We start from the raw sequence: 15,603 nt of genomic DNA, 5'->3' as shown, positions 1-15,603 counted from the left end.
ATTGGGTTACTTTATATTTGTGTGTCCCAATTACGCCATTATTAGAAATAAAATGTATCATACACATGAATATGATATAAAAATGGCAAATATGGTTAACAATATGAGCATTGATCTAAGCATTTGGAGCAGAATTGTGAATATTCACCTAATGAAGGAGTAAGTACATACCTCGAAATGTTGTGATCATCATAATAAAGAAGTTGACATCAATACATTCTCCACCTTTAAGTCCTTATGAGTATAACTTGTAAATAACTTTCATAGACTTCAGGAGTTTATCTGTGATATATGTGTGCACTTAAATAAATCACTGCATCCTTACCTGAGGCAGGAATAGATAATAGGCAGGAACAGCAGGAACAGAAAAAAATAGTCAAAGTTATAGCCAAATACAGGTATTTGAAGATTTTCAGTTGTGGCGACACTTTCAGTGAAACCCATACAGTATTTGATTTGTAGTAGTTAACGGTTCTGGTATTTTCTGTCTGTAACTGTAAAGAAGTTCCGAAATTGTAGTGAGCAACTGCCCAGACATAAGGAGGAACAAGATGACATAGATATTAACCCATTTGTAAACTGTACAGCCTGAAGTATGTTTGTTGCCACATAGCAATAAAAGAGTTCCATATTGCCTGATTTATTTGTTGTAATGTAAGGGCAGAAATAGCATCAGTTATTACTGACAAATATCCCTTGTAAAACCTTTCAACATGTTCAAATGACACATCGAAAGGCTATTGTGAAAAATTGTAATCTGACAGCTTACTTACTTTGGAGATTTAACGTGCGCTTTCCGACTGATGCGTATTTCGCACACGGGCCCGGCCAGGCCATTTAATGTGTTTCCGAAAGGGGCGAAGGTGGCCTGTGCAACCCTAAGAGGGGACTTTAGGGGTTACTTATATATAATTGGGGAATTTTGAGATTTGGAATAGATGCCGATGGGGTTGGGGAGGAGAACTAAGGGAGCTGGGTATGGTGGATGTTTGTTTGTTTATGTGATTTTGATTTGGTAGGTTATTATGTTTTTAGATGCGTTTTATTAGTTCCGTTTTGATTAAGAATACGCCTAAGACCTTGAAGTTTTCTAGTTTATTTTGTGGGTTTAGTATTGCTTCTACTTACTTACTTACTTTGGAGATTTAACGTGCGCTTTCCGACTGATGCGTATTTCGCACACGGGCCCGGCCAGGCCATTTAATGTGTTTCCGAAAGGGGCGAAGGTGGCCTGTGCAACCCTAAGAGGGGGCTTTAGGGGTTGCTTATATAAAATTGGGGAATTTTGAGATTTGGAATAGATGCCGATGGGGTTGGGGAGGAGAACTAAGGGAGCTGGGTATGGTGGATGTTTGTTTGTTTATGTGATTTTGATTTGGTAGGTTATTATGTTTTTAGATGCGTTTTATTAGTTCCGTTTTGATTAAGAATACGCCTAAGGCCTTGAAGTTTTCTAGTTTATTTTGTGGGTTTAGTTTTGATTCTAGAGTGAGAGCCTTGTCTAGATTGAGGGTGGTTTGTAATGCGGTTCGATGTGTTAGGTAGTGTGTGCAGTGGATGAGTGCGTGTTCTGGGGTTTCTAGTTGTTTGCAATGTGGGCAGTTACCTGTAGTGTGTTTTTTTATATTTTTAGGTGGTTATTTAGGTTGGTGTGTCATGTTTGGAGTTTAGTGATTACTCTGTCGATTTTTTTTTTTATGGATGGAGAATTTTTGGTTTGGTTAGTGGTTTGCTGAGCACATTTTTGATTTGGCTATTTGAGTTTAGATTAAGGTTATTGCCATTTTTTGGTGATTCTTTGCTTGTTTACACTTTTAATTTCTGATTTTGAGATGGGTAAGTTTAAGCTTATTTCTGGGATTTTGAGGGATAGTTTAGCTGCTTTATCGGCGTTTTCATTACCGTATATTCCTATGTGGGCGGGGATCCACAAGAAGGTTATTTGTTTGCTTGCCTTAGTTAGGTCGTTGGAGCTTTTAAGTATTTGATTTATTAATTTAGGTCGGTTTTTGGTATTTTTGTTTTGGAGGGCTTGCAGTCCACTTAGGGAGTCGGTAAGTATTAGGATTTTTTTTGTGGTTTTTGGATTCTTGATTATGGAGGGCTGAGGCCATGCCCATTAGTTCTGCCGTGAAAATTGATTGGTTGTTTGGGAGTCGGAAGGATTGTGTGGTTTTAGTTGGTTGTGTGGTATGGACTCCGAAACCTGTGTGTTTGGAGGTCGGATCTGAGGATCCGTCCGTGTAAATGTGACACCAATTTGGCCAATTTTCGTGTATGTATGCTAGTGTGGTAGTTTTAGCTATGTTTGGGTTGGTTTGTTTATTCATTTGGCTAGCTAGTGTTGTGTCTATTTTGGGTATTTTAAGTTTAGGGGTGAAGATATTTAATTGTTTGCAGTTTTGTTTAAGATTTTTAATTTGGTGTTCATTTAGGTAGTTTGTTATTTTTTGGGATATTGGGGTAAGTAAGGGGTGTTTACGAGCTAGAGCTTGGTTTTTAGGGCTGATGATTTGGTTTATTAAGTTTTGGATGAGAGGGTTTGATTGGGACGCGGCCCAGAAATTTAAGCTTAGCTGTTCCCTGCGTAGACTTAGTGGCATCTCTCCTGTTAGGGCCTGAAGTGAGGTGTAGGAGGTGCCATGTTGGGTGCGTGTAATTAGTTTGAGAGCCTGATATTGTATTGAGTCAAGTTTTTTATATGTATTGCTTCTAGAGTGAGAGCCTTGTTTAGATTGAGGGTGGTTTGTATTGCGGTTCGATGTGTGAGGTAGTGTGTGCAGTGGATGAGTGCGTGTTCTGGGGTTTCTAGTTGTTTGAAATGTGGGCAGTTACCTGTAGTGTGTTTTTTTATTTTTTTTAGGTGGTTATTTAGGTTGGTGTGTCATGTTTGGAGTTTAGTGATTACTCTGTCGATTTTTTTTTTTATGGATGGAGAATTTTTGGTTTGGTTAGTGGTTTGCTGAGCACTTTTTTGATTTGGCTATTTGAGTTTAGAAATAGGTTATGCCATTTTTTGGTGATTTTTTGCTTGTTTACACTTTTAATTTCTGATTTTGAGATGGGTAAGTTTAAGCTTATTTCTGGGATTTTGAGGGATAGTTCAGCTGCTATCTGACAGCACCATGTTAGGATTCTTAAATACAGTTTCAGCTTGACATTGAGTACTTTAAACTTTAAAGTGAAAAATACATTCACAACAAGTGAGCTGTGTCTGCCAATCAGAGTCGGTGAGTAAATTGGACTAGGGGACTAATTTCGAAGGTAAACTTGTTTCAACGTTTAACAACTACATGTATTTGTGTTTGTATGAGACGATGTGTGTTTAATTCCACATATTTTACTTCAAAGCATGTTATCACAATAAATTGAGTCGGGTATAGGATAAGTTGGAGTAGAGGCTAATTTCTAATGTAAACTTGTTTTAACATTTCACAATTATTGGTCTTTGCAAGTTATCAATCCAAGTTTAATTTCATTTATTTTTACCAAGGTAAAAAAAAAATAAGGTGTCATTTTCGTCAAGTAATAATCGCCGTTTTCGCTTTCGGCGAGTATTTCGCCAGTCAGTGCTGTTTTGCTAAGGTGTCGTTTCAGCTATAACCCGCTTATTGCACATTATAAGCTTCAATTTATATTTATAATCATTTTAACCACTGTAATAAGTAAAAAATGAAATAAAAGCATATAGAAAATAAACAAGCACTTATAAATTGTGCATCGCAGGCAATATTTATAAGATAATCCTGCATGTAGCTGTGGCCATCACACTGAAGATGCACTTCACTTCTTTCTCATATGCCCAAATTACAATGATTTAAGACAGAATATGTACTATTACGTAAGGGATATGATCTAAATTCAATTCTATTAGGTAATCCTGAAAGGACGTCAAAAATAAACTTAGAAATTCTTAAATCAGTACAAGACTACATTCAGTTATCCAATAGGTTTTGTGATTTTACATAGCATCTTAAATTTATAAAACTATTCCTTGCCGTATATTGCAGTACACTATTACTACTAAAATGCGACCTGACAGCGCCGACAACGTAGTTTCTATAATAAGAACATGTATATAATTGTATTCCTTGACTGTACTTTTGTCATATCATATTGTATTCTAATTCTTGAGCGGTATTCAAATAAGTTTTTGCTTGTTTACCCATCCAGTTCACAAGTTGTGAAATCAATATGTTTAAAACAATATTTAATAAACAAATAATTAAAACTTATGCAACAACATAGCGTGTGGAGACGATAGACCACTGAAAAGAGCATATATATGCACATCCAATGACCCCTGACATCACAAGGCATTGTTTTGCCAGTGTGTCAGGCAACAGAATACTACGAATTACATCACAGGGTACTGTGACTGTGTTTGAAAAGTTAGGTACTGTATTCTAAAGGTAGGCCCAAGATTCTAGACAATCCAGTGATTGATATTGTGAACATCAATCCACACTGTTATATTTAGATGCCATGAACCAGGTCACCGAGCCTGATCACCTGATCTATTAGGTTATCTCTTATGGGTGAGGCTAAAACGGCACCTCAGCAAAATGTCACTGATTTCTCGGACAAAAACAGCACCTTGTTTTGGCAGAAAGGGCTACTAATTGTTGTCTGTTATCTGGAGAGACATGTTGATTGCTGGCCGAAAGATATATAAATGAAATTTCTATAAAATTATTATTTATTTCCTACTTACTAAAATAAATATGACATATATAATATATCTGTTGTCCAGTTTCTTGACATTTTCGCCAGACTCAGTTTCAACTTGACATTGAGCTAATCTGAGTAAAGCTACTTAAAACTTCAAAGCATGTGATCTTTCAATGATAAGTTTAGTTGCACCTCCCAATCAGAATCATGAGTAAATTTGAGCAGAGGCTAATTTCTAATGTAAACTATTTTTAGGTGATTAACATTTAACAATTATTTGTGTTTGCAAGTTTAATTGCATTTATTTTACTTCAAAGAAATCAAAGCATATCATATTTTCACAATATGTTTAGTTGCAACTCCAAATCAGAGTCGGCGAGAAGATGCTAGTTTTTAATGTAAACCTTTTTGAACATTTCTCAGTTATTTGTGTTTACAAGTGACCATGCAAGTTTAATTTCATGTATTCGGGCATATTCAGACCCAAAGTAAAAAAAATAACAAGGTGCTGTTTTCACCAGGCAATAGTAGGCGAGGTGCTATTTCCCTTTTTAGTATAACCCTCTCTTACAACTAGCATAGGTTGATGGGGACCAATTCCAACCCCCACATGAGTGGGTATGGTTTTACGCTGTTTTTAGCAATACCACAGCAAGGGACACCTGACATAGACTTCACACATTGTACCCATGACAAGAATCGAACCTTGGTCTTCAGAATTTCAACCACTAGGCTACCCCACCACCAAAATTCCCAATACGATAAAGTTGTCATCACGGTATTCTTCAACAAGTTCAAGTGAAAATATCCATACCTTTCAAATGTCTTATCTTCCACTTCACAATGTTCACTGTTGCAAAACTCCTGTCATTTAATTTGTTCTTGATTCTTCACACCTGCAAAAGTAGGTTTAGTCGGTACGGTATGAACTAAAAAATGAGTCACTTTAGAGTATCTAGATAAAGGAATATAAGTAAGGAAACATATTTCTACATCATATACATTAGCAAGGATTAACATAAGTTAGGTAGATTGCTTATCCTACAAAAATTAAATGACACATTTACTAACATATATAAAACAGAATAAGTGGCTTACAGAAGATGAATAACTTTATACGTGATCAATATTATTAACATATTCCTTACCTGAATCAGAGACCATATAACAGTCTATGTATTATGGTCTCTGTCTGAATATGTCACGTCTTCAGCTCCCTGCAATCGAGGTTGTGAAACATTTCTGCTGTAAGAATATTACATCCGCTGGGATATCCCTTGTCACACTGCCTGGCATGGTAGGCAAACGCATATTCCATACACCACATAGATATACTTCCTAATACACACTGTCGAAATCCCCGCGGCTCCCAATATGGCCTGTATAAACTGTAATCGGCCGACCTCGTCTCTTTCCGTAAATGCTGCAGAAATGACCGCTCGTCATTCGTGACCAACTCGTGTTATTCCGGGACAAGCAAGTCTACCCATAATTCCCGGGACTTTTAAGTGTCGTGTCCTTATTCTCAACATAACGCTGGGATTTGATGATGAGGGTTAGTTACCAAGGGTATAAATCTGGCAAAGTGCATGTCAAATCATGTGTTGCCACCTGAACCACCTGAAAGTGAGATATGGATTACAATGAATAATGACAGCTTATCAATCTTTAACAAATTCACACTGAAACATTGAAAGGCTAAAGACAAGTTAGTTGTTTTCTGTTTCAGCATGTTCAGGGTTTGTGGGGAGGTTCACAGACATCCTCAGGGAGGATACCAAGTATTGAGTGAGTATTTTTTGTGTGATAAATACAAACTACATGTATTCATCATGGTATATTTCAATGCAATGTGAAACATCACACTCACAATAGTCCAGCTCTGTGATGGCAGCCTGTAAATAATTGAACATGGACCAGGTAATCTAGTGATTGTTATTATCAGCAAAGATCCATGCCCTCAGAGTATGATGACAACCTAGTCTGACCACCCAATTCATTAGTTGATTAGTGTTTGCAGCGGTAGAAACTAACACTTTTTGTCCACTAGTCCTAAAATGATAGCATATAGCAAAACCTTTAAAATGTCAAAATGACTAGTGCCAATTTCTAACCCTGGTGTTTGAATGTTGTGTTTGTGTGTGTATGTATGAGTGTATTTAGGTTGATTTGTTGTTTGCTGAGTAACGCCGCACTCAGCAATATTCTAGCTATATGACGGCGGTCTGTAAATAATCGAGTCTGGACCAGACAACCCAGTGATTGATATCATGAGCATCGAGCCACGGAATTGAGATCAATGACATGCATCAACCAAGTCAGCGAGCCTGACCACCCGATCCCGTTAGTCGCCTTTTACGACAATCATAATGGTCCTTTTACGACAAGCATGGGTTGCTGAAGACCTATTCTACCCCGGAATCTTCACGGGTCGAGTGTATTTAACTTAAATCATGAATCTTATACTTGTTTCTCTGTGCTTTTACAATGTAACCCAAATTTTCTCGGGAATAATAAAGTATTCTCTATTTATATCATTTCTGAACAAAGTGTCATATTTAGGTTAGATCTCTGTCAAAACAGTGCCATGGAAAAGCCAAACAAATAGCCTAGAAATAAAAGTACACACTGCATTGCATTAATCTGCATTTCAAGAACATTTGGCAATAATTCATGGAATGATATTCACCTCGGTGAGGATCTCTCTGCATTGTCGAACAAGTTATTTCCTTTGTAATGTATGTGTTGAATGACCCTGACTTTGTTGTCAAAATATTGTTTTGACATTTGTTAAATATGGGGATAAATGTCATCTCTGAATGTTTGACATGAATTATTATGATTAGGGTAGTTCTAAGTCGGAATCACAACCGGGGTCTTTTCATTTGAATCAAATGTACAACATGTACAGTTTGGTAATTTTTGTGATGTGAATGCTACTTATGTTTGTAGAATGTCTGGATGAATAAAAGAGACAGTCATCTGTGCAGCATCAATGCAAAGAAAGACCATAGAAGAGCAACAGTGAGTGGTAAATATTTTGAAATTATTCTGTTTGGTTCATCTGGTTATTTTGCAAATATGTCTTCAGTTTGTTCCTTATCGCTGTGGGCACGGATGTCCTATTATCTAAGGCACTACAATTTTCTGTGCAGAGTTGCATCTGTTGGGCTTAGCAGAAACCTATAGTCATGGGTTCAAATCCTGGTTCTCTCCGATTATGTTGCTAGGTTTGTCAGCATTATACACATGCTCGTGGGATTCATCAAAGACCTGCATCACTTAGGGCTTTCTTCCCACATCAAGCTAACATGCGGTGATATATTTGGAATACTGTTCAAAGCAGTGTTAAAGCCAACTCATTTATTTAACACTGCATCCAGCAATAGTTTGGCTATATGACAAGGATTGTAAATATATATTTTTCCATGTTGATGAGTTGAAACAATCACTAAATGACATCTCTTAAAAAGATTCCCAGCATTCCAAGCCTAATTAATAGATAAGAAAGTGATTGAGTAGGCTCATTGATCGCATGTAATCATACCACAGTGATGTGGGATATTGTCCATAATAGTTATCATCGATTTGTCTGGACCGAGTTCATAACATTAGTCACTGGTTTGTCTGGTTGAGATTTGAGATGTGATTATCTTAAATGTTTAGCATATAACAAGACTCACATATGACAACTTAAGTGATTTTGCTGCCTTCTATCTGTAAGTACATGTGGCAACAATTCTTTTTGATTGCTAAACTCTTTTTACATAATGCTGCAGAAACTGAAGTCCTGCTTGAGATCCCTGGATGAGTACTCCAGGTTGACAATCTGGAAGGACCAGACAAGGGAGTCCTAAACAGAGGCTGCACCCCTTCAGATATCAGAGGTGATTTGCAGACAGCGATGACGAGGGTCCTGTTATTTCAATGGAGGCCGACCGAGAAGTTGTATGCCAAATGGTACTGGGACACACAAAGGCTGGTCTGGCTAATGTGAGAAGATCAACCAATGCCAAGCTGGAGTGGAATTCTTCAGGGACATTCAGGAAATTCTTGTCTTGAGCCATATGGTAAACACTTGAAAGGAATGATAAATGGGATTTATTGTCTTTAAATGTGGACCCAAACACCAAATGGAAAGTTCACAATTCTACTAACACAAGGCAGCAGAGATAGAGTCCAACTGGTATCCCCTCATCCTGGTTCCTGTTCATACATGGCAATATAGAAAGAAAAGGAGGATTGAGTGAAAGTAAGTTCTCTGAACTGGTGAACATAATCCGTAGGTACTGTCAAGCGAACAGTTATCACACTCTGTTATGAGTATTGAAGAATAGGATGAAATTGCATACTGCATCAGGAACCATCATGTGAACACTGTTCAATGTGCGATATACGATAGGCATATGAATAAAAGAAATTGATAATTTGATTGTTGCTTATGTTTCATTTGCCAGCTGTGTAAATGGGGATGTTTCATGATTTTGCCTCAGTTTAATAGCCACATTTATCTTATGAAACCATTGCTTGGGCATCTCAAGATAAATAACACATGTTTCCTTTGCTCTGAAAACGTCTGATGACACATTGATCTGTTATGTCAAAGGTCAAAGTCACAACCAGACAAAAAGTTTGTTTGTGGTCTAACTCTTCCTTTGGGCAGGGGTCGAAGTTGGAAAAAGGTCGTGTGTGATCTATATATACTACATTTTCCCCTAAGTTGCCTTTTCTGCAGAAGTCTTAGTAACTCTTATACATATACTGGTTACATTACTTCCATATTTTGGTCAATGATATGTTGAATTCTACCAAAGGACTGCATATTTGGTTTATGTGCTGGATAGCTCTTTGAAATGTTTTTGAAATATTTATCACTGATATTGAAGGTCAAATTCACACTCAAAAGTGATAACTCATGAAGGGTTGAAGTGTAAGATCAAGGCAATAGTGAAGGGGTCATTCATAAAGTATTTCTGCAATTATAACTAAAATGCCTATTTCTGGAGATATTTGTGAAGTATTAAGCACATAGTTGTTATATTATTTGAATACACATATATGTGCAGTGGTTACAACTCCAGTGTCAAATTAACTCTCAATCCCTTTTAATAAAAGAATTCACGGTAACTGAGGAAGAGCTTACTGTAGTACCATAAAACTAGGGTGAGGCAAATTTCAATGAAGTTAGTATTTCGGATATAACAAGTACATGTACCGTTACAAATAGTCTTATTATCATCTCACTAGGACCAAAGGCCCAAGTGAGCACATTGTCAATGACTTTTTCTTTTTCTCAGTACAAACTGGAAGTCTGGACATGAAATTTAAGGATATCATTATACGAGAACTGATGTTTGTTCATTAAATACCATTAACATCTGAAATGGACAATATATAAAATTAAACAATTGTCTTCTCCAAAAATGTTTTAGGAGGATATTTACCATTAAAGTAACCCAGAATATTACAACAGCTACCTGTAATGCACAGGCTAACAATTTTTACCAGAAGCAAGTCATGAAGAAAATTTGCATCCGGATACCTTCCGGAAACCTTCCGGAAACCTTCCAGATGCCTTCAGCAACCTTCAAATTGCTTGGTATTTTCAAGTTAATTTTTTTGTGTGTTTCACACTTAAGTGAACAAAATGCACCCCCCAAATTTTGACATTTGTTTTGGAAGGTTTCCGGAAGGTTTCCGAAAGACGGAAACCTACACTTTTTTTGCTGTGAATATTACCAATAATATTTGCTATGTGTTAACCATTTGACCACACGTGCATAATTTGTATTGTTTTGAAAGTACAGAATAATGTTAATTCTTACAGCCAAATCTGCACTGCGTCCGGAAACCAGTGTGGAACTAATTATAATGGCGACTGCATAACAACAGGCACTGTATACTCCTGTAGGTGCAAGAACGGATATTCAGGGCCCAAATGTACCACATGTAGGTGACGATTAATCCTATCACGATCTTATTTCAATGACAGGTTAAATATTACATTACTGCACTGAAATGAGAGGAATTCCACAGTTGCGTTGGAATGTTGTGAAAACGTATTGTATTTTTTATATTGGAAATTGAATAGTAGCAAAATCGCCGATCGCGTAAGTAAAGAGTAGTACAGTTGTGATTATTCATTTCTTATCCAACAATATTACATGTTGTGTTATATACAAAATTATTGATATGCACGGCAATTCCACTTTTTGGTAACGACCAAACGTTATTAATTTAAAAACGTTTGCTGACATCATTATCACATTACACAAGAATCAAAATCAAAACGTTTATCCTATCTGCTTTAAAGAATAATATTAAAAACAGACAACTTTATGGATGAAAACGTCTGGTATATTGACAAAAAAGACGTTTCGATGTGGATTCGTACACCGTTATCAAGCTGGAGTGACTACAAGCAAGTAATGAAAGATATATGTAGTTACTCCATGAAAACGGTGTGAAAATCTTCATCGAAACGTTGCTATGTGCTGTACATCAGAAGTTGTCATCAACAAAGTTTTATATTTTCTTATTTACTCACCAATTTCTAGTCTATGTCTGCTACTTCTTGGGCTTTCCTTCCACATTACGCCATGATTAGATTAAAGACTGACAGCGGAAAGAGTTACATGTATAACTGAACTAAACGGACTAAAAACTACTGTCACATGCAACAAGGTTATATCCGTATTGATTATATGCATGAATGTCTTTGATGTATAACGATAAATCAGATTACATTCTGAGTAAATGAAAGTGGTTGCTTCAGGTGGGCACTGAAATATTACGATATACTTTGGCTGTGTTTTCACCTTTCGACAACAGGTACATAATGTCTATGTCTTTTTATGTACAACATTTATGTTAATGTGTTACAGCCCCAATCTGCACTGCTGCCAGAAACCAGTGCGGAACTAATGGCGACTGCATAACAAGATTCTGAAGCTGCAAGAACAGATATTCAGGGCCAAAGTGTACCATAGGTAGATGACGATTAATCTTATCACGATTTTGCAATCACAGGCTGAATATTACATTACTGCAGTGAAATGGACATTTCACAGTGGCTTGGGAATGGTGTGAAACCTATTGTGATGTTTCATATTGGTAAATAACTGATGCTATTTTATAGGGCCATCGCGTAGATATTTAGTTGTGCAGCTGTGATTATTCATTTCCTATCCAATAAGATTATATGTTGCTTTTTTCTGAATTTATTGATATGCACAGTAATTCCACATAAACAGTGTCCCATTGTGGTAACTACCAAACGTTAGTAGTATAAAGAAGTTCGCTAAATCATTTTCACATTACATTACTCAAGAATAGATAAAGGATGGTATACCCTATCTGTTTTAAAGAATGTAGAGAGTATGTGTCCTGTAACTCCTGGGGCTTTTCTACATAAGTACACACTGACTTGATTATACATGTATACTGAAACTGCAATGCATTATGAAATTCAACTAAGGGGACTAAAATCTACTGTCACATGCAACAAAGCTGCATCCGTATTGATTATGTGCATTTATATATTTGTTGTATGCCGAAAAATCATATCACATTGTGAGTAAATGTAAGTGGTTGCTCCAGGGTGTGCAGTGCAGTAATACGAATGTCTTTGTTTATGTGTTTATCTTTATCTAACAGGCGCATCATTTCTGCGGTTTGGGATGCAGAGCAATTATGTTCATTTTTACAGACCCATTCTGCACTGCGTCCGGAAACCAGTGTGGAGCTAATGGCGACTGCATAACAATATTCTCTCCATATAACTGCAAGAACGGATATTCAGGGCCCCAATGTACCACAGGTAGGTGACGATTAATCCTATCACGATCTTATTTCAATGACAGGCTGAGTATTAGATTAATGCACTGAAAAGAGAGGAATTTCTCAGTGGCGTTGGAATGGCGTGGAAACGTATTGTTATAATCATATTGAAAATTAAATAATACAAATTGTCCATCGCGTAAATATAGAGTGGTGTATTTGTCGTGTGCCGAAAAGTAATATCACATTGTGAGTAAATGAAAGTGATTACTTCAGGTGCGCAGTGCAATATTAAGAAAGATATTGGCTATGTGTTCACCTTTTATAACGCGTGCATTATTTCATTGGTTTTGGGTGTACTGTAATTATGATAATTTATATAGCCCCAATCTGCACTGCTACTGAAAAGCAGTGTGGAACTAATGGCGACTGCACAACAACAGGCAGCGAATACATCTGTACCTGCAAGAACGGATAGTCAGGACCAAAATGTACCACAGGTAGGTGACGATTAATTCTATCATGATCTTTTACAATGACGTGCTGAATAATACATTACTGCAGTAAAATGATAGAAATTTCACAGTTGCGTTTGAATGGCGTGAAACGGATGTTTCTTATTGGTAAATAACTGATACTCATGACCGATCGCGTAGATTTATAGTTATACAGCTTTCATCCTTTCATTCATATAAAGAATGTAGAGTATGTATGTCCTGTAACTCCTTGGGCTTTTCTACAACATTACACACTGACTTGATTGTACATGTATACTGAAACTGCAATGTATTGTGACACTCATTTAAAGGGACTAAAATCTCCTGTCACATGCAACAAAACTTCATCCGTTATGATTATGTGCATTGATGTTTTATTGTATGCCGAACAGTCATATCACATTGTGAGTAATCGAAAGTGGTAACTTCAGGAGTGCAGTGCAATATTACGAAAGATATTGGCTACACGTTCACCTTTTGACAACACGTGCATAATTTCAGTGGTTTGGGATGTAGAGTAATTGGGATTTTTCATTTGGGTAAGTAAATAATACAAATCTTTCTTTCATTCTAAACTTTCTTATGCTATGATATTACATTTTTTTATAAGTACGAAGTTATTCATGTGCACAAAAATTCTACAAAACAATTTGTGGTCATTATGAAACGTTATTAAAATAAAGAATGTTGCTAACATAATCACATCACTCAATAATCAAAATCAAATCTGTTATTCCATCTGCTTAAAGACTGCAGATGCCCACCGTATGCCCTGTTTTCACGGAGGGCTTTCCTACAACATTACGACCGCATGCCCTGCTTGGATATGTACTGGTATACTAACAGTGTAACTATTAGTTATTAAACTAAAATAAGGACTAACAGTAAGTGTCAGAAGAAGCTAATTTGTTTCCCCATTAATTAGGGGCAGGAATGGATTTCTTCTCAATATGGAAAGGGCTTTGCCACATTGTTTTGTAGGATATAGCGCTTCATTTCGATGTGTAGATATGCTTCTCAGATAACATGATAAGTGCGAACATGATCACAAAAATGCCAACGTTCAAAATTGGTTGAGATGAATAAAAAATTCTTGACTTGTGGCAAAATGTTCAAGATATTTGCTGTTTTCATACTAATATTCCAGCATAATAATGACATGTTTTTGTAAACGCATCAATATTACATCAAACACGTCCAGCGTTCAAAATGAGATTTTCTGCTTTCTTTTCAGCACCAGTATGCACAGATACAGGAAACCAGTGCGGGACCGAGGGAGGCTGTAACATTTGCACGAGCACCCACAGGTGTCAGTGTTGTTCTGGCTATGGCGGAAACACCTCTGCTACAGGTATGTAGCCATTTATGCTGAATTGAAAACTTATTACTTGAGAGATAAAGTGAAATAGAGCTCAGGTAGATAAGCGGTGAATGTTTATACACACTCATCAATATATGTTTGAAAAAGAAAACACACCAAGTTCTGCTTTTAACATATACAATATATACACTCTACATCTGAACATAACGGAAACACACAACATTTCATTTTAAGATAACACAGACAACTTAACATCTAAATATAACAAACACAGAGAGGTCTGTATTCGAACTCAGCAAACACAGACAGATATATGTTTGATACAAAACACAGTCAGCTCTATATTATAACACACATAACTCTTTATCTAAATATACCACGTACACAGATATGTGTTTTCACAAGAAACACACAAAGCTTTATATTCTAACGTAACTCACACATCCCACAAAAAGCTCTTTGTCTGAATATTAATCCCCCCCCCCCCCCCCCCCCCCACACACACACACACACAAAAACACATATATTTAATAAATAAAGGCGAAGAAATCACTGCTAAATTCAGGAAGCTGATCACGAAAAATTCACCATGTAAAACATAAAAAGATGTAATCACCGGACACTATTTTCCAGCTCCCCCGTGCACCCCCAACGGAAGTAAGTGTAAGAACGGAGGATCGTGTGACACATCCACATTCCCCTACAAGTGTACCTGCCCCTCGGGTCTCACAGGAGCCAGTTGTCGTTACTAAATGACTGAAATACTGCCGAGGTGCCGTTAAATTTTAACTCACTCATGTGCTACGTTTATCCAAATTCAAGTTACATACAAGACAAATTGACTATGACTTCTTTTATCAAAAGACGTATACTCAAAACAGTTTGAAAGAGTCATCTACCATTGGAGTACAAGCTCAATTTGACCTAACGGACAGATATTTTCACTGATACTAAAACCACGCCTGTTCCACATCTTTTTCAGAAGGTACTGGCAGTCAGGTGACCTTCTTCATGGTCACGCTCATCGTCTCTGCATTGTCGAGTCTGTCGGTTCTAATCGTCGCGTGGTTTAAATACTGTAATGGCAAATGGACTATCTAAATTGACAAGGTATTTTGGAAAATATTCATTGAATGTTTTTCGTTTGTCTACTTCAAAGATCGTTACTATGTCACTGGCTTGCTTCATGTAACCATAGCACCCATTGGAATTAGTCAAGTGATGTTTCTGTCGTAATTCCGTCCTGATTAATATGAAAGAAACTGCTGCCTTACTTGATCTCCTCCCTTGTCCAATACCCCGATGACGTGTAGAGTTACTGATGTAAGTCGGTTG

The 15,603-nt window shown here is 36.9% G+C and overlaps 1 pseudogene; it reads left to right on the top strand.

Moving 5' to 3' along the window:
- The window catches only part of LOC139461629 (adhesive plaque matrix protein 2-like), a 39,277-nt pseudogene extending 23,908 nt beyond the window's left edge, over positions 1–15,369 (top strand).
- The last annotated feature ends 234 nt before the right edge of the window (positions 15,370–15,603 follow it).

This window comes from Haliotis cracherodii, unplaced genomic scaffold (assembly GCF_022045235.1).
Source record: "Haliotis cracherodii isolate W230 unplaced genomic scaffold, xgHalCrac1.p SCAF_15, whole genome shotgun sequence".
Taxonomy (NCBI): Eukaryota; Metazoa; Mollusca; class Gastropoda; order Lepetellida; family Haliotidae; genus Haliotis; species Haliotis cracherodii.
The sequence above is the reverse complement of the archived record's forward strand: the minus strand, read 5'-3'. Positions and strand labels throughout refer to the sequence as shown.